This window comes from Chanos chanos, chromosome 10, assembly GCF_902362185.1.
Source record: "Chanos chanos chromosome 10, fChaCha1.1, whole genome shotgun sequence".
Lineage (NCBI taxonomy): Eukaryota > Metazoa > Chordata > Actinopteri > Gonorynchiformes > Chanidae > Chanos > Chanos chanos.
This window is the reverse complement of record NC_044504.1, coordinates 34682153-34704896: the sequence shown is the minus strand read 5'-3', so window position 1 is coordinate 34704896 and position 22744 is coordinate 34682153. Positions and strand designations below refer to the sequence as shown.

General features: G+C 41.4%; 1 non-coding gene across 1 annotated transcript; it reads right to left on the bottom strand.

Moving 5' to 3' along the window:
• Positions 1-14975: 14975 nt before the first annotated feature.
• On the bottom strand, positions 14976-15058 carry trnal-cag (transfer RNA leucine (anticodon CAG)). Its single transcript has one exon. It is a non-coding gene; the product is annotated as a tRNA-Leu (tRNA).
• Positions 15059-22744: the final 7686 nt, after the last annotated feature.

Below are 22744 nucleotides of genomic sequence, written 5' to 3'. Positions count from 1 at the left end.
GACGCACAAATCAATAATTTCATTTCAACACTGTCTCAATTTTCAATTAAAGATGAGTGCAGTTTCTTCAGGGCTGTGGCAAACAGACCGTCAATCAAACTTTTCCAGCCGTACCTTACACAAACGCGCACGAGGCCCTCGTCTGTTCTCATTCGCCGTAATTCATCTCATGCCGTCTACTTTTTTTTTTTTTTTTAAAGCCCCTTTCAAAAACCCATTATATGAAAAACAACAGAGAGCGTAACCGATTTTAAAACCGCAGAGCAGGATGACAAACTCCCGCCCTTTGCTCTCATCTTCGTGTTTCTACTTTTGTCGTACGTTTAACAAAGACAGACCAAACATCAGTTTGACTATGACTCCACAATGTCTCGCTTACAGAGAGATATTTAAATTTCGAGAGAACTCTAGAGACATTCTAGATCAATAATACTGAAATTCTGGGTGCTTAGTGTGCAGGTAGCTTTGGCTTTTGCATCTCCTCAGTAATAGTGACCGATTTCTTTTTTTTCTTTTTTTTTTAGCATTCAGTAAATTGTCAGCAGCTTTGGAGATGTGTCCTCAATGACTCTAATAATTAAACTAATTAACAGAGCGATTAGTGCCATCCAATGGTGCTGATGTGGTGCAGAGAGTGGAAATGACAGGAAGGTCTGGGGATTTTTTTGTCTGGCTCTAACTGAATCCACTGAGAAATGAGTTAATGAGGCTTAACAACAAAGGGTTAATTTTACTCTTGTCATTAACACAAATCTGTATGACACCTTTACTCACACGACGCTGGGGGAAATTCGTTTTTTTTTTTGTTTTTATTTTCTTTTTCTGTGTGTGTATGTCTGTGAATATGTGGGTTATGTTTTTTGTTTGTTTGTTTGTTTGTTTGTTTGTTTGTTTCTGGGACTGATGAAAATTCTTTTGTTGTTGAAATGCTTGAATTTTTTTCTTACGCTTTCTTGATCACTTGACACTGTTTGGAAGGGGGGAAAAAACATGAAAATACATAGAGAGGTTAACCTCCAGATAGTTCATTAAATAGAGTCAATAATTGCTGTATTGTTACCAAGGTAACTGTTTCCATGACCCCAGCTGTGGAACCCAGTGCAGTGCTGTCCTTCCCCCCATGTAGGTAACTGTATACTGTGCCAAAGCAAGTCAGCGCACAGCATTTCTACACTGCTTCTTTTATCAGGCAGTTATCAGGCACAGGATATAAAACTCCACGCAACGCTAGACAGGTCCACTAATCAATCCTGTTAAAAGCTGGGGTTATGGGAGTTCGAATCAATATCGAAAGCTTGACAAACCCCGTATTTTAAGGTGAAACAAACCTTTATTTGATTTAACAAGGGTGTTTACGTACTTATTCATCAGGCAGGTGTTACGCCACAGTATGCTGAGAGAGGAAGCTCTCAAGAGACCATTTAATAAGAAAAACACTGCGCAAATTCATTAAACTGTGAAGCAGCGGTGTACACTGTGAGCAGCTTTTCTGTCCTTTTTTCTTTCTTTTTTTACTGTTTGTAACCAATTGGCTTTCAGATATTGGAAACTAATATTCACAGCACTGACTGAATGCAATCCCCACAGAAATGTTCATCCACACAGACATGTCACAATAAGCGCCAATTTTTTTTTTTTTTTTTTTTTGTGACCTTTTCAAATAAGACACAACCACAACACCACAAGTACCAACACCATAGCTCTGAATAAATGTTGTAAACAGAGCCAGGAATCTTTTCTCCTACACCGTCAGGAAAAGTGTTCCACAATCCAGTTTCCTATATATGCAAGCCAGAAGATTGGAAAGATCATGCATTGCCAACCAAGACAGTATCACTTGGATGTGTGTGTATTTTGATCCTGCGGGATTTCAGTGTGTGTGTTCATCTGTCTGAGGTTGTTTTTGGTGTAAGATGGCATGAGAGTGAAACATTAGAGTCTCGTAAATCGTTTGTTATGTGGGTGGTCTTGGTAAGGAATCCTTGAAGGTTACGGGAGAAGAATCCCTGAAGCTTACAAGACCCTGATAAGAGATAAGCTGAACATTCCTGAACATGAGCAAAGCAATTCCCGAAACTGAAAAACATCAGATTATTCTACGTGATTTCCTCAAGCTGTATCATCATCATCATCATCATCATCATCATCATCATCGTAATCATCATCATCATCATCAGTTCAATCCTCAACATATCCACAGAGCTCCTCATACTCCTGTCCATGCCTTCTTCCTCATTATCCCCATCCTCATCATCATATCACTATCACCATCATCATCATCACCACACCCCACCTCCTCAGCAACATCACCACCACTGTCCTCCTCAAACGATCCTTTTCATTTGACGCTGTCCACATGTGGTAATCTATCATGATTCTGTTGGAGGAGAATCATACACACACTCATTACGGGTCTAAAGGAACCTTGGTAGGGGGAGGCTTTACAGATAAACTCTCTCTCTCTAAGCTCATTAGTGAGAAGAAAAGGAATGCTCCCCAAGGAGAGACAGTGGCTAGACAACTCGTCCTCACTTTTCTCCCGTTCAGAGAGATTGGTCTAAGGTCAGGAGGTCCCTGTCGGCACATTCTGTCCGTTTGAGACACTGTTATTCAGCGCTCAGGAGGCCACATGTATGTTCATGCATGCTTTCAAGTATGCGTGATTGTTTACACTCATATTTCAGGTCTGAGAGAAGCTGTTTCTCTGGACGCATCCGTGTGCATACCCACCAGGTTTTTCTCTGTGTCTGTGAAAGTGATCCCAAGAAGATGTAATACTCTCAGCATTGTGTGCAAGCACCTTGCTTGTCATCATGATGACATTTACAGGTGATTTGACATTTTGCAGGTAATCTCCACCAACAACAAACATTGTAAACAAGCCCGTGGGGAGCAGTTGGGGTAAAAAAGCGGGTAAAAGCTCGGGTGAGGGAGGTAGCACAACAAACGAGAGGATAGCAAATTTACGGCAAAGGTGACCTAGAGAGTGAGGCCGGATCTGTGCGGAGAGGGAAGTGGTACTGGGGTGGCCTGGGCTATTATTACTACAGCATCAAGGGGCAGTTTGAGAGCAATTACACCCCTAGACCATAACTCTCCCCTTGTGTCCCCCACACAGCTGTAATGGAGGACCTTTCAGCCTACACAAAATGGCCTTCTTGCCATCACCATGAAAACAGACATAAATCACAGAGAGCCATGCTGGTTTGGTCTGCTGCTCTCAGATGGACCAGTGATACAAGCCCATGTAGTGTGTGTATGTGTATGTGTGTGTATGTGTGTGTGTGTGTGTGTGTGTCCATGGGAGTGCATGTGTGTGTCCATGGGTGTGCATGTGTGTGTGTGTGTGTACAAGTGTGCGTGTGTGTAAGTGTGGAATTGTAAGGACATAATTGGAGAGTTCTCCTTCTGGATAGATTGATAGATTTGACTGGCCGCATATTGGATATGGTCTGGCGCTGGGGTATTGGAGGGGTATTGAAGGGGTGGGAAAAGAAGAGGGATGTGGGTGGGTATGGGGTGGTGGTGTTGGTGGGGGGGGGGTACAAGTCAAGATTAATTTGGCAAGGCTGTCAGTTGCTTTCTCAGTGTGTGATAGGGGCTTATTGGTCCTGCAGTTGCTGAAGGAACTAATCAAAACCTGTGGAGGAGGAGGAAATAGCAGGCTCAAACACGTCCATGCTGGCTCAAACCGCACCTGAAAGCTGGGACAGTCGAGAGGCATCAGTTAGTCTTATTATGAAAATCAGCCAGCATGCAGAGCAACTTAAACAAGACTCAGAAATATGTAGTGCATGAGGAACTAATGATGAATGTACCAGTTTGTCACAATATACTGCATAACGACATACACACATTACATAAACACTTATTGTGGAAAAACACATCACCGTGGAGCAAAAATATTAATCGCTATGCTCTCCTGGTTACCAGAAAATCCCTTACCAGCAGTTTGAGAGGGAAAATGGAGGAGTCATTTTGAAGCAGTGTCAGAGTTAAGCATTTCAGATGGTTCTCTGTTCTCTATGTCAGCACACAGTATGAATGTACATTTATGGACAACCCCTATACACATGGCATAAACAATAGTGAGCTAGCATGTCTTTGGAGACCAGGCTGACATTAAGCTAAAGGAACCCATGTGCTAGGTGCAGCTGTTACGAGCAGTGATTAACCCTTACTCCACTTCACCGCTTACACTCTAAACTCATTATCCCACAGTTCCAAGGGGGGTGACCTGCCTGCATCGCGCGTGATAATGGGGCAAAGCAATGGTGAAGTCCAGGGGAAAGGGTAATCAGAGGTCACAATGGTATTAGCTATGGCTTTAGCATCTTTTCCTGTCCCACATCAGTATGGGTATTGTCCAGTCATCTAATACTGACCCAAAGAGAGAGACTGTTTCTTCTCTACTGTTTTCTTCTCTTTCTGTTTCTTTTCTCTCTCTCTCTCTCTCTCTCTCTCTCTTTCTCTCTCTCTCTCTCTCTCCCTCCCTCCCTCCAGCTGTAAAGTAGGCACTCCCAGTAACTTGCTCTCTTTTCAGCTATAAAATACAATCATTATCTATTTTAATAATATGATTCGGTATTGTTGTCTATTTTATGACGCTTTAATACTGCAAAAAAATGTTTTCAGAGAAATTAAAAAGGTGCAAATTCTGGGCAATTGTTGTTTTTAAAGTTACAAAGAATACCAATTTATTTTCAAGGCCCCAAAAAGGAGAGAGCAAGAAGATGTCTGTGATGATTCTCAGTCATCCAGGCCATGGTTGTCCAAGAAAGGTTGAATCAAGGGCAAGTGGACTTGGTTGTAGATACCTGAGGACGTTTCACCTCTCTTCCAAGAGGCTTCTTCAGTTCTGACCGACTGGTGGGGAATCCCAGGTGTTTAACCTCTGCGGGGTCAGTATCAAGACCATAGATGTCACTCGGTTCGTTAGCACTCCTGGTGACAGTCGTTAGAGTTGTTAAACTCATCTGGGGCCAAGTGTAAACGACGGCTGTTGGAGTTTTTTGGAGTCACATGAGGCCAAGTGGATGAATGGTTGTTAAATCCCCTGGGAAGGGATGGAAGGATAGCATTGTAGGTGGGGGACAAGTGGTGTCGTAGACCTCCTCCTCTGTTGAGGGACAGTTTCTCTACTTGAATGTAGATGGCCTCCTTCACTCCTCTTTCAAACCACCTGTCCTCCCTATCCAAAATATGTACGTTGCTGTCCTCAAAGGAGTGTCCCTTGTCCTTCAGGTGTAGCTAAACTGCTGAGTCTTGACCCGAGGAGCTGGCCTTCCTGTATTGAGCCATGCGTTTGTATAAGGGTTGTTTAGTTTCACCGATGTATGAATCTGTGCATTCCTCACTGCATTGGAGTATCACCTATGTGGGGTATCACCTATGTGTTACTGTTCATTTTAATTCTCTCCTAATTCTGTCCCATTCAATTTTTTGGAAGAAAATGTTATGAAAAAATTCCCAGGGAATATATGTGTCATCTTCAACAAGAGGTTTGAAGGCACAGTCTCTGATCAGAGAAACATTATTTAACACTGTGATTAAGACAGGCCTGGAAAGAAGTTTTGTTGTATTTGCATATATATTTTGTGAGTTATTGGACTTTCAAGTTGTAACGCTGATTTACATGGAAAGCCTATTTGAAATTTAATCGATGTTCCCACAAAAGAAGGGTTTCTAAGGGAGGTTGGGTGAGGACTGCTTTCGGGAGTGAAGCCTACATAAAGAATGGCAAGACACCAAGTGTCAGAATGTCCTTAGCGCATTTTCCCTGGTTTTAAACAGTAAAACATATGAATCAGTACTCTATGGAACTCCAGTTAACAAGCTTCATAAAATGCCAGATTCTGCATGTTCTTGTCAGATCATTTAATAACAATGCAGCCCAAAGGATCTATTACACTATATATGAGAATGGTTGGGTTTTATCACTGCTTTGTGAGAATTTTTCACATGTTAAACAACTGTAGGTATTCTATGTAACTTGAATTAGGGTTAGGGTTTGGAAAACAGCAGGTATTTGGGTTAGAGGAAATTTCATTTTCTGGCCATACTGTATATATGAGGAGAGGATGGAAACTTGAAGATTTTTCCTTGTATTTTGCATAATATGTAATCATTTTTTGCAGGGAAGAGATTACAGAGGATTCCTGTTTTCCTTTCTAAATCAAAGATACCGTATTATTTCTAGTGTAAGCACTAATGTAAGCATATTAATAGAATGCTTACTCATATTTGTGGTGTTTTTGAATACAAATGTAACTTATCAAACCTACTGCATGTGGATTACATGATGAACTTCTATATTTTAATAGCCGATCCATACTATGGAGTGCGGTATTAGTGTAATATTGTATATCACATATATAGAATGCTTTACGGCGGTCTCTCTGACTGCAGTGCACAAAGCAGGGAAAATACTGTCTCCTGCCTTCAATCTACTTGGTTTTAAGAATGCACTAAAGTACGTTTATTAAACTTGTTGGGTACTTCAAAAAGCACTCTGAATTTAGGTTTGATGTAAAGTTGTAGAGGAAATGTTTTTTTTTTTTTTAATCACTGTTTCTTTTACAGTCGATGTTTCAAAGATTGAGGTTTGTAGATAGACAAAAGTCATGTGCTAATTAATGTGAGTGGGATGGATATTGTCTTTTATAATGACAAAATATGAACTTGTCAGTTTGGCACCAAGTAAATCAATACTCTATATAACCTTGGAAAATAGAAGAATAGCATATTTTCCTTCAGATTACAGAAAATTGCACAGAATTTGTACAGATGAACAATTCTTTAAGTAGCAGGCCTCAGATTAAAGGGCCTATATCAATATTATATTATTTTAAAGATGTGAAAACATTGTTTATGATCTCACAAATCAGATTTTCACAAACCTTTCACACATCAGATGACATTTCTTTGTGTTCTGCTCATGGGTTTTCCCCATAATTAGACCGACATCTGTATGGATGGTACTACATCAGACGTCAAGCTTAATGCAGACACAAAATGGAAGCATTGCTCTGTAGGGTTCTGCAGCTGCCCCTGAAAAAGTCAGTAATGCCAAATTTGACTTTAAATATTTCAAAAGAACTTTGATCAGTATGTCTGTAACCATGTTGTATATTCAGCATTACAACGTGAATGTACTGAAGTATTTTGGAGACAGGGTCAGTTAAATACATTGCTAAAGCCATTGGACAAAGGGAATTATTTAGAAGAAAAATTATACTGATTTAAAAAAGTGTTCTCCCAAAACAGGCCACACCAATTGACTCATCAAACTGATGGAGAGATGGTGTTTGCCACATGTCACATACCAGAATGTCTGTTTTTCTCTCCCAAATCAATTGGACAACCCGTAACACTGTTAGAAACTTAGGAGGGTTTGTGTCACATAGGTGGTAGTACTAACACTGATAGAGTATTAATACTTACTAATGGCCAGAGTTTAGTGAGGGGATAAAGTATATGGGCTCTACACATCGCTATAGTGTCTGCTGAAGTTCCCTGGTATTCCTTTGTTTCCCAAAAGCATAGACATTCAGTATTCTGCATTCTGTGTTAGTTATGCGATTTCATTTATAATGTGTATTGGATGAATTAGAGGGCCGAACACCCAAAGCTCCAACTGTTTGCCTGTCTCACTACAATTGATTAATGTATATTTGTGTTTACAGACACAGAGTATGGGTTGAAGTTGGTTCAGATGTGGAAAAATGTGTCACTGAGATGCAGAGGTCATAACCTCTAGTTATCCCTACCTCTCCCCTAGCTCTCCTGTTTGTCTCCTCATCTCAAATTCTTCTAACTCCTGTTTATTCTGAATTACTTTGTGTCAGGCCAACCGGTAAAATAAGTGTCTCCAGTTTATTCACATAGTATGTAGACATAAAAAATGACTTTTGAAGAATTTTGAAGAGTGAGTGTTTTCTGAATGCAGTTTGGTAGAGGTTTCATTGTTAATGACAAAAAGGATCATGCATTGGTTTAATGCATGGCACAGTCCTAGGTTGCAGGAATACCTATAGTTTGCAAAGAATGGGGTTACATAATAACTAAGGTTACAGGGAATGCCCAATGAAGTGACACGGAACACATTTAGGTTACTTAGAATGCCCGCTGAAGTTACACGGAATGTCTGTTGGTTACGAAGAATCCCTATTAGGTTACAAAGAATACCTGTTTCAGGTTACAAAGAGTACTTTACAGATATCGCTCTTCTTCCTCTCTTTCTCTCTCTCTTTCTGTATGTGTGTGTGTGTGTGTGTGTCTGTGTGTTTATTTCCTCTCTTCTCTCCCACACTGTGGATTCACATCCTTCAATGTGAGGTTAACATGACATTTTTATTTTATTCTGAAATATTAAAAGGCCAAGAAAAAACTCCTAAGCCTCCTCAGCTTTTTACAGGCACACAAGTTTTATTTACCCAGATGCAGTATTCACAAGGTTGATAAATGCCATGGTGTTCTCCACAGAACACCTGTATTTGCTAAAGGTTCAGATACCCAACACAGCGTGTACCATCGAAATCAAGAAACAGAAGCAAGCGTATTGACTCACTGACATCTAAATAATTCCCAACCCTGTATAACTCTTAGTGTGCGTGTGTGTGTGTGCGTGCGCACGTGTGTGTGTGTGTGCGTGCGCGTGCGCGTGCATGCATTTTATCTGATGTCTGAATCATTTGAATGCCAGTAATTACCATGAAGGAATTCAAAACTGCTTACTGTTTAGAAGAGGTCTGGAAGAATGAAAGAACGTACAGCAATTGCCCGGAGGAAGGAATGCTTAAATAAGGTCATGAGGATGACCTGAGCAGGTAATTTGTATGCCTGAGAATTTTTTCTCCTTGGAATACAATAATTGCTTTATTTATTCTTTTTTTTTCTTTTTTTAAAACATTCTTTTCATGTTGGGCACAGACATGAGTTACAGTAGACTTATGATAAAATGGTTTCTGATATTGAAGGTAAAACTGAATGTTCCCTCCATTCATGCTATACACTCCTGAAATACTATTTCCTTTTTCTCGCAATTTTTATTGCACAACCAAGCACTCATAAAATCTCGCCAAGACACCGTGTTCTGTTTGGTTCTATTCATGTATCAATGATAGGGCACACAAATGACGGGGAAATACATGACGTTATACGATGTTCTAACTAAGAGTACAGATTTGAACAGCAAAGATCTCTTCGCCTTCACACGTGACAGAAATGACCCTCAAGCTTACACTTTTACAGAGTTTTCTTAGCCTTTTTGTCTCAGGTCTCTTTACAAAACCGCCTTAAACTTTGTCCGTGGATGAACAATTCCTATAGGTCACTTTCTCTTTAAGGTTAGATTGGGGTATTTCGTTTACCTGTTCTAAAATAACATTATTTGTTGTTCAAATAATGGCAAGAAAGCACATCATGTCTCATGTCTGTGATATTATAGGTTCTCTTACTAAGACCTTGACAGAGGGAGTCATTGTAGAAATAGTTGTTGAAGCAAAACTCAACAGTATGTGATGCAAAAAAAAAAAATGAAAATAAAACAAGATAAAATAAATTGAAAAAGACAGGTTGAGACAGATTATCTGGCAGACAAACTGTTGAGTAGGTTATTTGTCGTGGTTTAACAGAGAAAAATACAACTTATCATTCTTTTCCTCTCTCTAAGGTTCGACCTGAGGATGGAAACGCTTCAACTCTGTTACCATGAGATCATCTGTATTTATCAACATTTCTCTGGCAACTCTTTGAGGTGTAAGAGCGCGGGCACATCAATTCTCGTCGACTCAGACAGCTCTTCGAAGGTATTAGTAACGGTGCTTTCCCGTATGCGAGAGCGCACAAGCTCTTGGCGGAGTGGCGTTGAATCAACCCCATGAGTGATATTTCAACTGCTCTGTGAAGTTGAAACGAAGACATCATGGTAGGATGAGGTAGTGTCGCTGATCTGGGTTTATGTCTTAACACGACTGCCTTTGTTGGGCGTCGATGTACTGCCTCTACCTGTTAACTACTTAATAATTCCATCATGCGATATGAGTCAACGCGACGCGCGTTCATCCTCCGGATTTGTTTCTCGCATATCTCTGATAACGCGTTCATTTATTTACCTTCTCCGATAGCGTCTTTAACAAAAGAGAAAGGGAGAGAGAGAGAGAGCGAGACAGACAGAGAGACAGTATGCTTTCTTGTCGTTAAATCGTGGGAACATATTTCTGGGTTTATCAGCTCTGTGACGTCGCGTCTCAAGCTTCTAATGGGATCTACCCCAGGGTCATCAGAAAGATCAAAAACACTGAACTGTCATAACTAATCAAATGATATATAATGTTGAAGGAAAAGGTCACACCAAACTGACACTGAAAACAAACAAGAGGGGGCATGCCAAAGAATTCGTGTGCACGCCTACGTGCATTATATTTGAGAAGTCATATGCGTGTATGATCATGCAAATTGTGAAGGTTGTTCTATGGTGAAATATCAAGTGGTCCTTTTAAGTGCCAAACAGACTTTTCTGGAAATATGGTGTAACCTCCTGGCAGCAACATTGTGGTGGTTTAAAATAACAAGAAATGGTGGTGGTTTGTTATCTAGTGTTTCTCATCACTGGATGAAACGCAGATCCAATAACTGAAGCAAGGAGGAACTGAAGTGCGAACTGAACAAAAACACACATGGAAACAGACACACACAGTCAGTAAAAATCAGCTGTAATCAATCTCATCCAAATATACAATCGTCAACATCACATTCAAATGGGAGGCATAAAAAAAGAAAGAAAGAAATCAGTTTTCACCTGTAATGTGTTTTACCTACATTTCTCTGTGTCTTCTACACCAGTTGCTACTCAAGTTTATTGGCAGGATTCTCACCTTTTCTCACCTTCCCGGGTGTTTCCAGTAGGAAACTTAATTTACTGTAGAACACCAACGGTTCAGCCATAGGCTCCCAGTGTAATCCACCTCCACAGGTTTTGTAGACATCTGCAGACCTGCTGGGTTAACAGGACCTCCACAATCTAGTGTCAACAGATAAAGAGAATTCTCCTAGTTCTACAGATTCTAACTCCAGATTTAACAATATTTTGAGACATTACGTCTGAATTTCAGCAACCGTCACCTAGTTGTCACAATTCAGAACCCATTACAGTCAGTTCAAAGAGAGAGAGAGAGAGAGAGTATCTTTTGGCATGGACAATCTTAGCTCTCCATTTTTAAAATTAAAATTAAGAATCTTCTCAACTATTGGCTACAACTTTACTGATGTACTTATTCACACCCATGCGTGTTAGGAACTTTTCTGCATGGTGAATAAGCAATCATATCTGTCTTCATTGAGCCATGGCAGAGTGCATTTAAACAAGCACAGCATTCAACCAGCACAACCTTTATCTCTTCCAAAGCTGTACTCCCTGAGGATATACCAAAACTAAAGGGAGCCTAGCCATGTTTGCGGTGGCTTACTGAGAACTGTGGGGTCTCATCTCTAATTTCATGACTTGATGACTTTGTAACAAATAAAGCTCAAATTCTATTCCAACTCTGTATTGCTCTCATAAAAGTACATCTCTCTCTCTCTCTCTCTCTCGCTCTCCCTTTTTTCAACTCTCTCCCGTTTCTCATCATTCTCTTTGAATGGATTTCTGGGATTCCCACACGATCAAAAATTGTTCTAGGAAACGCAAGCAGCTAATCCCATTTGTAAACACTCCGATCTGCTTTTTGTCTGACTGGGATCAAAATTCCTTCTGTCAAGGAGAGAGAGAGAGAGAGAAGGTGGGAGAGCAACATAAAGAAAAAGAAATGAATTGAAAGAAAAGAGCGAAAATAATTGTGAGCCTTCACACTTGTGCGACACAATAACAGAGAACATGATGTTACATATGTCAAGCCCGGTGAGGGGGGGAAAGCAATATAAGTCACTTAGAGGAGTGTGTCGTTAAGCCAGACCGTTATAGAAATATGGTTAGGTTTATTGAGAAGAGATAGTGTGGACATTCATTGAAACCCATGTAGTGATATTGACATATATTGAACTCTAACAGCCATGCAATGAGGCAGCCCAGCAAGCTTTATGTGACCTGTATCAACTCTCTCGCTCCCTCTGTGTGTGTGTGTGTGTGTGTGTGTGTATGTGTGTGTGTGTGTGTGTGTGTGTGTGTGTGTGTATGTGTGTGTGTGTTTGGCAGGCAGGGGTCACTGATGTTTACTGGTCTCCTAACAGCAATAAGCAGAGATCAGCAGTACAATCATGTTTAAGAGCTTGTCCCCAGCCCCTTGCTCAGGCTGTTATTACCTCCCTGTAATGGAGAGCAAGCACTCTCTCCACCTATGGCCCTCTGAATAGCTCAAACCCCTTTACGCCTTATTCTCTCTGTCTCCCTCTCTCCCTCTCTCTCTCTCTCTCTCTCTCTCTCTCTCTCCCTCTCTCTCTCTCTCCCTCTCTCTCTCTCTCTCTCTCTCTCTCTCTCTCTCTCTCTCTCTTCCTCTCTTTGTCCTCTCGTTTGCTTTTCCAGGTAAGTGAAGGTAGAAGAAACTCTCAGGCTACAGCTGGGGATATTATGCAAGAATATTTGATTTGTGGGACTTAATGTGTGTGTGTGTGTGTGTGTGCGCGCGCGTGTGTGTGTTTGTGTGGGTGGTTACTCCTCTTTTGTCAGTTTTTTCAACACTGTTCACGAGTTGCACATAAAATCGAGTCTTTGATGCGCCTGCGATGACACAACACGCCGCTTTGTTGCCCAAAAAAGATTTCTAGAGTCAAAACATTAACACTGAATGAACTGAGAAAGGAGAAAACGTTTGCCGTGAAGAAAGTCTGTTAGTCGTAACTATCCAGTGGATTTATTTGAACCATAGATAGAAAGTATTTAGAGGAGTTAACAAAGCTGCGACATGATGCGGCTTGGTATACTGATGCTTGCTCGGCTGATGAACAAGTGTAGTTCTTTTTTTCCGGGCAAGAGGAAGGAGCAGTTTGGCTCCATGTCTTTAAATTGAGGAGATCTGAGGAAAAAGATGGGGTCTCTTCACGTTTCATAGAGGCTTATTTCATAAGTCCGAGTGGCTCCATGGTAACAGTGTCTGGGACGAGATGGAACGAGTCTGGTTCCAGTGAGTTTGTGAGTTTGTTTGGAGACGTTAAGTGCTACCAGCTTTGGTATACACAACGCCCTGAAGCGCAAAGTCATTTCCAGGATATATTCAGGTAATTTATGGCAGGTTTCCTACGAAATTCTGTAGAGCCATAAACTGGCGTGAACTTTTAGAGGACCTGTTCATTAGCTCACCTATCATTTCGTCTTTCAAACAACACGAAAATTAATGTTATCCTTCGTCACTGTGCTTTAAAGCATGAGGTTACAGAGCTTTTTTTGCTTTTGCACCAACCACAAATGTTGCGTAGACAGAATAGTAGGAAAGCAGCACACCCTGATCTGGCAGCTGTTGGAACCCTAAAATGTTGTGCAACTGAGTTTGCTCCTGTTTTTACTGACATTTTTACTTGGTCTCTTCACCACTGCAATGCAAGGTATCCAGCTTGTTTTAGGTCTCGGGCCATAACTCCCAGTGCCTACGAAATCCAACATTAGCGGCCTGAACAATTAGAGACTTGTTGCCTTACCCTCTGTAATAATGTTTGAGTGCCTGGTCTGTAAACGCCTTGCCCTGTATGGTGAGTTAGAAGCTTACCAGTTTGCATACAGGCTCAAGATTCTGTGTCTCTCTCTGTCTTCACTCCATTCCACAGCATCTAGAAGCTTCTGTTATCTTCGTAGACTGTGGCTCAGCTTTCAGTGCAATTAAACCCACAAAACTGAGTGATAAATTATGGCAGTTAGCAGTTAATTACACCCTATGTCAATGAGTTCTTGATTTTTTTTTTTTTACAATATAGAGCACAGGCCGATAAAATGAACAACAGGTTCTCTAAAGTCCCCACTGTAAAGAAAGGAGGTTCACAAGGTTGTGCTCTATCAGCTCTCCTGTATGAATTGTACATGACAAGAAGAAGAGGTACTTTTTATTGAGACCCGTGGGGGATTTCATCCTCTGCATTTGACCCATCCTATACATACAGACTAGGAGCAGTGGGCAGTGGGTACACACACACTAAGAGCAGTGAGCAGTGAGTACACACACACTTGGAGCAGTGAGCAGTTAGTGCACACAGACTAGGAGCAGTGAGCAGTTAGTACACACAGACTATGAGCAGTGGGCAGTTAGTACACACAGACTAGGAGCAGTGAGTACACACAGACTAGGAGCAGTGGGCAGTGAGTACACACACACTAGGAGCAGTGAGCAGTGAGTGCACACACACTAGGAGCAGTGAGCAGTGAGTACACACACACTTGGAGCAGTGAGCAGTGAGTACACACAGACTAGGAGCAGTGAGCAGTTAGTACACACAGACTACGAGCAGTGGGCAGTTAGTACACACAGACTAGGAGCAGTGAGTACACACAGACGAGGAGCAGTGGGCAGTGGGTACACACAGGCTAGGAGCAGTGAGCAGTGAGTACACACAGACGAGGAGCAGTGGGCAGTGGGTACACACAGGCTAGGAGCAGTGGGCAGCTGCAGCGTAGCCCCAGGGAACCAACTCCAGCTCTTTTGCCAGTGCCCTGGTCAGGGCACTCACTCACTCATTATCTAAGCCCCTTATCATAATTAGGGTCGTGAGGGGTGCCTATCCCAGCATTCACTGGGCAAAAGGTGGGGAAAAACCCTGGACAGGTCACCAGTCCATCGCAGTGGTCAGGGCACTGACAGGAGTAATAAGCCTAACACACATGTCTTTGATGGTGGGAGGAAACCGGACCACCTGGCAGAAACCCACGCAAACACGGGGAGAACTTGCAAACTCCACACAGAAAGGACCTGGGAGGGCCGGGATTCGAACCCAGGACCTCCTTGCTGTGAGACAACAGCAGTGACCACTGAGCCATTGTGCTAAAAAATTTGCCTTGTCAGAAGTGGGATTCGAACCCACGCCTCCAGGGGAGACTGCGACCTGAACGCAGCGCCTTAGACCGCTCGGCCATCCTGACAGATAAATGCCTGTGTCTCACATCATGACTCTGTAAAAATGTTCAAATATACTAATGGCACAACAGTGGTGGGACAAATCTCATGGAACAATGAATCAACTTACAGGCCTGAAGTCTCTACTCTGGTTGACTCATGCTATCCTAACGACCGTGAGTTGAATGTTTCCAAAACTGATGAGCTGTTGAGTAACTTCTGGAGTGATGAGAGTGTTCCTCTGTCTCTGACTATCAACAGCCAGGAGGCAAAAAGAGTGGACAGTTTCAAAAGTGGACAGTTTCAAGTTTCTTATAATAACAGTCTCCTCCTCTCTGATAAGGTATGATAATATTATCAACAGTGTTTAAAAAAAAAAAAAGCACACTTAAGACTTTTTTCACACCGGCTCAAAAGTTTGGGGTGTCCAGCAAGGGGGATGTTGTAGCTCCTCTCTGTGAGAGAGACTGTGCTCATCTTCTCAATAACAGTACCGTATGGGAACTCCACAACAAGGCAAAGGAAACGGGCCGAATAGAAGAGGATCGTCCGCTATGGCCTGACCTCCATCTCTGACGTCTGTGAGACCTGCATTAAGCAAAAAGGACTGAGAATATTCAGGGCCTCCATGCACCCTACCAAACCCCCTCCTGATACCTGTCCCCTCAGGGAAAAGACTCAAAGCCATCAAAACAAAAACCTCCCGATTTCTCACTTACTGCGAGACTATTCAGTTACCGAATGACTCCACAAACATATATCAGCATCTCATCAAAACCAATGTAGATGGACAATAGTGTTCTAAATGCACCAGTCACTATATTTTATAAAAAAAATAGTTTATTTCATGTCATTTGATGTCAGTTTAATTTTTTTTTAATAACTGGTGTCCCTTGACATTTATTAATCCATGTCCTTGTTTTTATAATTGTCCTGTAATGAGCTCACTAAAGCAAATCCCTAACAACTGCGATGCTAATGTAATAAATATTGACTTTTTGGTTTTTGAACTTTGATTTATAAGGTTAAATTTATGGCTCCATGCCCTGTGTAGACAGGAGACTTTTTCAGTAAAGAGAAAAACCTTGATCTCCAGCTGCTCTCTCAGTGTCTTAAATGAGACTGTCTCCAGCATTAGCACAATTAGCAAGAGCTAATCCCTCTCTGAGAAAAAACGTGTAACCTATCAGCAGAGTAGCTGACCATCAGTGCACGGTTTCTCTAGGCTTTACCAGACTTCTCGTTACTATTTTACCAAATAGTATTTTCAGTGTTGGCACAAGTCAGAGTGCATTAATTTTCCAATTAAAACCAATCCATTACATTTTGCACTGACATTTTATTGGTCATATTGATGCATTTCTTGGTATTTCTTGGTTTTTTGGCGTTTTGTCATTTGTAATTCCATTTATTTTAGCAGTGTCTACTTTTGCATCATTAGCTACAGATCTCTTGGAGTCGGCATTCATAATAGAATGACCAAAAAAGGACAAAATATATTTGAAGCAGGGTGGCATGGTGGTGCAGTGGGTAGCACGAAGGTCCTGGGTTCGATTCCCGGCCCGGGTGGCCAGGGTCCTCTCTGTGTGGAGTTTGCATGTTCTCCCCCTGCGTGAGTCCAAAAACACATAAGCCAGGTGAAACGGGTCCAAAAACACGTAAGCGGAGGTGAAGCAGAGAGCGCTGTGAATGTGTTTGTCTGTGTGTCTGCCCTACAATGGACTGGTGACCTGTCCAGGGTGTCTTTCCCTGGCTTTTGCCCAGTGAGCACTGGGATAGGCCCCAGCACCCCCGCTTAATCCTAATTAGGATAAGCCGCTTGGAAAATGAATGAATGAATATTTGCAGCAGTGGTCAGTGAAAGAGTAATTAAGTTACAGAAGATGTCTGTAGGCAGTGGTAGATGTCTCTATACACACACACACACACACACACACACTTTCTTGAGTCTCTTGCACTTATTGTAAGTCGCTTTGGCTAAAAGTGTCTGCTAAAAACCAAATTGTAAATTGTAAATTGAGTCTCAACTAAAACTCAGTGCTCCCAAGGTTATCTACAACTTTTTGAGGGTAAACATGTCTGTCTCTATTTTTGTCTCTGTCTCACTGTCTCTCTCTCTCTCTGTGTTTGCATGCATGAGTGTGTGTGTGTGTATGTGTGTTTACACGTTGTTGCACGTGCATGTGTGTTCGTGTTTGTGTATGTGCATGTGTATGTTTTCTATTAGAGCAAGTGGTCAAAGATTTATCAGATTAATGATTCATGGGTACAGTCTGAAGAGTTTGGTTGCAGGCTGAGGACTATTCAAGTGCGCCCACCCCCATCCCCTGTAAATCACATAGTGAACTCTCTTTGTCTCATCACCCTCCTCTCTTTGTCTCCTCGGGATTTTTTTTTTTTTTTTTTTTCAAAACTGTTCAATCCAAACTCGTGAAAATGTCATGGGAGATTAATGAGCTAGTCATGGGAATACCTGCGTTCCGAGCACTGATAAAACATTGCATCAGCATCTAACCAGTGCTATTCCCAAATGATTCATTGAATGGGACTGTTTTTGTTCTTGCCGTGGTCCAACGCCACTGCTTGGCAACTCTTACATCATATTACAGTGGGGGTCTGAAATTGGGCTATTTGAGAATAAATCCTTGTAGGTGTGTTGGTTAATGAGTGCATCACCTCAAAACAAAGGAGTTCACACATTTTTATTTCATATCACAGTTGCATTATATATGACCACTGATGATTCTGTGTGGGTTTAATGTATGTGTTTAGCTTAAAATTCAGCCAAAATTATCTCTACACACTGGTCCTAAGAGTTGAATTGTCCTAATTATGTGAAAATTTTGCCTGTGTTTCAATATAAAGTATAAAATTGCAAGCATACACATTAAATTGTGGGAACAAATTAAAAAAAAAAAAGGAAGTGGCACTTTTATTAAATTAAATTAGCTACTAGCTTATAAACTTGAATTGTCGCTTGCTGGCTAACATTAGCCATTGCTGTGGGAATACTAAAATGGAGACAACCAAAGGGCTTCTGCAGTCAGGGTTATTTTTATTCTCATTACATATCATCCCTGGGCCTGGAATTTCACTTTCTCAGTTTCTCGCTTTCTGCAAATGAAGATTTATTTGTTAGGCGGAAAACTCGAGCCAGAAGTCTGACAGTCTAACAAAGATGTTTCTTAGCTTGTCCTTCTAATGGATAGTTTAGAATTTTGGCTCAAATGGTCTGGCGAACTGGGAAATCCTGTTTCTTGGAATATCCCTCAGATGAGTTAAGAGAAAGAACCTGAGAACTCCCTGCTTAGTCAGCAATCCCCACCAGATTCTCATTTTCTTATCAAGCTAGTTTTACTGAGAGCCACTGTGGAGACAGCTATTTCCTGAATTTGAAAAGGACATTCACTACCATTTCTCTTTCTGTCTGTCTGTCTGTCTCTCTCACACACACAAGCACACACACACACACTCATGCACTCTTTACACACACAGAAAGAGACTGATGCAGAGAAACAGAATAACTGTGCTGAAATTACTTTTTTTTTTTTTTTTTAACCACTCTCATAACTTCATGCACATCACCTGTAAAAAGAAAAAGTCCTGCTTGATTCGATCTTGTTTTCTGAGAAACGTCACTTGTCGTAAGTTAAAAGAGAACCAATGAAATGGTGAGAGAGTGAGGCATTTCCTGATGTAAAACACCACTGCCTTCTCAACAGTCACTTCTGATTACATTAGCGCTCTCTACGCAGCAGCTTTCAGGGCAACCTAATTCAATTTTCAGCCCCAAACACAGCACACCAGAACCCCACACAGACAACACTCAACATAATCCAATGATCCTATGAGCTAATCTTAATGAATTTGGTTTTATTGCTAAGAGGCAATGATAGCATCTTAACATCATTGTTTCATTTTTCTATGAGAGGGTCAAGCATCAGAGCAGTACTTTTGTACGTCTGCTTTCATAACGTTGACCAGAAAAACTGAGATCGGATTAGTTTTGACTACTGTGAAAAAAAAACCTTCAAAGCATCTGTGGTGTGCACCTGAGCGCCCACATCAGCATTACAATGTCCTTCTCATGTCCAATATAATGATAAAACTAACTACACTCCGACTCACTAACACACACACACACACGCACGCACGCACACATGCATCCATTCACACATACGCACACACACAGCTATCAGAGATGCATGAGATCAAGATAAGACTCACATTTAAAAATGCTGTTTTAACACCAGCAAAGAGGAACGTTACAGCTGATGGATCGTCCAAAATGTCTCATATATTTACCATAAAAATGCTTATGTAAGATTGGAGAAACATCGCAGTATGACATGAAGCTGGAGGTGTAAGAAGAGTCAGGGGATAAGTGACAATAGGAAAATAACAACTGTCCTGTGGCTGAATGGCATATTGTCAACACAAATTAGGATTTTAGGAACAGTAGAAGGAGCAAACCCTCAGTATTCCAATGATTAAAACTTCAGGTACTTGCAATTCCATTCCGGAATGAAGACAAACATTCCATTCTAGAGCCAGTCAGAAACATTCTTCAGAAGCTTCCATGCTTAATGACTCAGCATTCCTATCTTAAACAGGTCAACAACATTCCATTGGAGTTCTCAAGAACCATGAGTTTTGAATCCCTCTTGTCGAATGGCACAATTTGCATTCCATGAACCAAACTTTCTATGGTCCACAGGAGGCCGTGGGACACGTCTTACAGCCATTTGAAACTTTTCTTTCTTTCTTTCTTGATGGTTAACTTTGGGAAATAAGACATGCACAAATGCAGATGCGTGAACTCTTACAGAAGAAGTAGCATGCTTCAGGTACACTGTGTAGGATACACATAGCATGGTGCTATAAGAACCATGAAATCATAGTTCTCTGAATCCAGCAAATCAGTTGAGCAAACATTTGTGCATGTCAGTAAACATACGACTGTATCCTTACCTGTCTTACGCTATGTGTTGAGACTGAAATCTAAATGACAGGTGAATAACAGGAGCTCAGGAATTGCCTATAAATATGACAGAAGATGGTGAAAGAGAGAGAGAGAGAGAGAGAGAGAGAGAGAGATGTCATTTTTTGATGCATCTGTTAATTTCATCTATTTTTTCTATAAACAAAAATATTTAAGAAAAAAAGCAGCACAGACACTGAACGTGGGGATGGGAATGCTGTCTGTGCACTGCTCAGCAAAACAGTATTTCACTGTGGAAGTTCTACTCCCCAGACATGGCCATCTATCATACAGGACTTTCTGGTACCCAGAGGCCAGAATGCGTCTGCTTGATCATCTTTAGACAATCCACAAGGCATAGGAGTAATAGATCTTTAGGGAGAAGGACAAAGAAGCCAAACTGTCTTTCTCCAGCTGTTACACAAGTCATAATGAAATGTCAGAGTGCATTTATGACAGCTAATAAATAATATTCTAGACCATAAAGACACGCCCACATTCTCTGAGCCTCCAGTGATAGTACACAGATGTGAGTGGGTGTGTCACCAGTGACTTTATGTATTTAAGTGTGCATTTTTCAGGGTGAATTTTATTTATCTATTTATTTTTGTTTATTTGGATCTTTTGTGTGTACTGATGTTCTTTTTTGTTTTACTTACTTAAATACTAAATGTGAAATTACACAGTGGATAATCATCTATGAACTATATAACATGTTCTGTGGGATGTTGTGGTATGCTGTATGTGTGTGTGTGTGTGTGTGTGTGTTTGTGCATGATATGGCCTGTAGCATTCACAGACTTAGCCCCTGTGTCTTCCTGAATGTGAGGATGTGATTGTTTTCTACGTGAGTGTGAGAGAGAGCAGAATGAATTCCCACACCCTCAGCTGTTTTGATTTGTGTAATAGCCATATATCTGTGTGTGTTTACGCATGACATTGCCGGGTGCGCTCACACACACTGGGATCACACGTGGTCCTAAGGGTGCAGATTTACGAGTCTGTGCTTGTCTTTACGGCTCTGTGAGTGATAAGATAGCAGTCAGTTTACACAAGGACAGCACTCATGTCAGAACCACCTTACTGTACTACAGTAAACACCAGCCCTCTCCAGGTTACGCAACCTCACACACACACACACACATCACCCCTCCTTACCTGCCCAGCCAGAACTGATAAACCTCCGGGAACTACGCTGTTTTTCTCCACAAGGGAGGGTCCCTTTTACATTCTAGGGTTTTTTGGGGTTTTTTTTAGATTTAGATCAGCACCAGAATGAACCGCAGAGAGCGAAGTCTGTGCACACGCTCAACGTGTGCTTCCACTGCTCATCCGCGGCTTTCAATATTCATGAAGAAGTGAGAGGAGTTACTAATTTGATGCTGAAATATTAAAGGAGAAACTTTCGTCACATTACCATGCCTAATAGTATGTTCCTGAACAGCGAGCTTCAATTATGCATTAGACGGTTCCTGAAGGCGCTGCGGGAATGTGCGAGAGTGAGTTTTGGACGATCTGGCGTCGTATCATCTTAAAGAATGGTACTTTTACCGCGTCCCTCACTGGCTCCTTACACGAGAGCGGCTACGATGAAACCCGTTGCACGAAACGGTTGGGCTTGCATTGCACATCAGTTTGTCACCAACAGTGCTAGTTTGGTTAGACGGCCCTCAAGATACCAGGCGAGAAGACACGTGTTATTAGCCACCCGGCACCTATTTGAATTATGGGGTCATACATGGAATATTCCATTCCATTCTGTTTGTATAGCAAGAAATGTTGAGAGATTTAGAGAAATGTTACATCAATGAATAACGTTAATCCGTTCACCCCTGCAACAAATGACGTTTATTGCAGGGAACAGTAAATATCTGAAGCTCTTCATGGTAGTCATGATATAGTTGACACAGCTTAGATTAGTTTACATATCATAAATATAGTAAAAATTGTGTTAACATAAACCACATCATAGAGGAAAGAGCCAATGACTGACACTATTGTGCTTTATTGCTGTACAGAAATTTTATAAAACATGATAAACAAAATATGTGCTGAGACATACATTTTTCTTTCGTTCCTGACAAACACTGATGTACGGAGGGGAACAGGTATATTTATATATAATTTACCAAAAAAAGGAGAAAGCTTTAAAAAGAAAGAAAAGAAAAACAGCCATGTGAATGTGTATGTGTATGTTATAATATACAAGATGGTGTCAGAGAACTGAGCTGACACAAGGGACCAGAGAGCTGTTTCTAACTGTTGGTGTGAGAGAGAGAGGGAGAGAGAGCTGTTTCTAACTGTTGGTGTGAGAGAGAGAGGGAGAGCTGTTTCTAACTGTTGGTGTGAGAGAGAGAGGGAGAGCTGTTTCTAACTGTCGGTGGGAGAGAGAGAGAGAGCTGTTTCTAACTGTCGGTGGGAGAGAGAGAGAGGGAGAGAGAGAGAGGGACCAGAGAGCTGTTTCTAACTGTTGGTGTGAGAGAGAGAGAGAGAGAGAGAGAGGGAGAGAGAGCTGTTTCTAACTGTCGGTGGGAGAGAGAGAGAGAGCTGTTTCTAACTGTCGGTGGGAGAGAGAGAGAGGGAGAGAGAGAGAGGGACCAGAGAGCTGTTTCTAACTGTTGGTGTGAGAGAGAGAGAGAGAGAGAGAGAGGGAGAGAGAGCTGTTTCTAACTGTCAGTGTGAGAGAGGTGACATGGTAAATAAGACAGTCTTCTCTTGTCTTTCTCCAAAT